Source organism: Musca vetustissima, unplaced genomic scaffold (genome assembly GCF_032173495.1).
Source record: "Musca vetustissima isolate MV318-11 ecotype Yass unplaced genomic scaffold, APGP_CSIRO_Mvet_v1 utg39770, whole genome shotgun sequence".
Classification (NCBI taxonomy): domain Eukaryota; kingdom Metazoa; phylum Arthropoda; class Insecta; order Diptera; family Muscidae; genus Musca; species Musca vetustissima.
In genome coordinates, this window is record NW_026887031.1 from 49,261 (window position 1) to 51,291 (window position 2,031).

Genomic DNA, 2,031 nt, shown 5'->3' on the forward strand with positions numbered 1-2,031 from the left:
TTCTGGTTCTTTAGGCTTAAAATGGTTTTAAACAGGTCCATGAAGTCCATGATTTCTAAGTATTTTTATCACTGTCGCAGAATTATCACCAACATCCAAATTTATTGACTATTGCAATGAGATGTTTAACACTAAAACGATGATATATACAAGTCAGATGTGAGTAAGTTTCCTTTTTGTTTATACCTTTCACCACTCTGTGGTACAGGGTATTATATCTTAGTGCATATGTTTGTAACAGGCCAAAGGAATCGAGATAGACCCATGGCTCCTTTTGAGAATATGCATAGAATCACTTTCTTGGTCGATTTATGCATGTTAGTCTCCTGATGTTAAATTGTAAACTAAGTACAGGTCGCATTTATAATCCGATTTGGATGAAATTTGGTACAGCTTATTTGTTTGGACCAAGGTCGAACCCTACTGAAATTGGAGGAAATCGGTTCAGATTTAGTTATGATTTTATGTTAAGGGAACCCCCCCATTCTCGATTTTAATTTTTCAAGATTTTCAATGGGCTGGTAAATCAATACCAATGCTTGTTAAGGTTTGTAACTTTGCACATATATATTTGAAGATTTAAAAGAGAAGAAAAATAATTTACAAACAATTTTTGCTATTGTTTTGTTGTTGTTTTTTGTAATTAAAGAAAAGTCCTTATTTTTGATGGCGTGCATGATAACTCCTCACTGCAACATCGGAATCCGAAAATTCCAACGGTGTTAGAAAGAGTACATGTCTGGCTCTCGTATGAACTAGGATTATTGGCATCGGTCTGAAATTAACAAAATGGCGGACCTGTGAAAAAATATTTTTGGAAAATCGCCGATTTTTGACCAAAAACCAAGCTAAAAAATAAGGAAGATCTTCACCGATAGGCTTTATCCTAGTTCATACGATAGCTATACACTCACAGAGAAACGTGTAAAAATTTGGAACCGATTGGATTATTAGGTTTTGAGTTATTGTGCCCGCCATTCGCAAAAGAGAAAAACGCGTTTAAAGTTGGCATAGAGTCCTGGATTAGGTCTAGAATGATGTGTGCTAAGTTTCGTGAAAATCGGTTCAGGTTTAGATATAGCTCCCAAATAAATTTTCGTCCGATTTAATGTAAAATCGGTAAAGTGTGCACTAAAGCCCCTATGTTTGGCCGATTGACACACAATTTAGTACAATGTACTGAAGTTACCATAACATAACGTGTGTCGAGTTTTGTTGGAATCAGAATTAGATATAGTTCCCATATATAGTTTCGTCCGATTTTATCTGAATGTGAATATAAAATACTCTATACTTATTCGATTTACACGAAATTTTGCATAGCGTACAACATTGAGCATAGACATAGCGCATATATATGGTTTTGACCGACTTCATGTTAATAGGGCTCCAAATAATAAACGGGTGTCCGATTAAGATTTGCTTCATTATTTTGTCCCATTCTAAACAAACGACACTTTATCTGTCCAAATGAAAAAAATTGGTTTAGGTTGCGGATTGGATTGATCTAAGTCGGTTCACCTTTAGATAAATATATTATATTTTAATTCATCCAATTTCATGTTAATGGTTCTTCATGCATATGTTGGATATATCCAAAGTGGTGAAGGGTATCATATAGTCGGCCGGTCCGACTTTACTACTTTCCTTACTGGTTTCAAATACCCTCCTCCTTTTTTATACGCTACACAACTATGTTGTCAGGATATTATAGCTTTGTGCAGCCCCAAAAGTTTGAAACGCCACGAAATATTTCCATGAGATTCCCGTTATGGTCAACGACAACGCCTATAATTTTCGGTGATGATCAGGTAATAATTTTGGGATAAAGTAGACCGAAATCATCTTTTTTTGTGTTTGTTTTCGAGTCGATCTATAGGCCACAATTTAAAGTCCAACATCACAACATAACCCACGGTAAAGAGAATCTGGACAAGTATACCCCTAGTCTACTGAATATTACAAATATTTGTTGACATCTAGTCAGTCAAGAGGGTGCAAATATCGTGAAGTATTGCCAAAGAAAGTTAG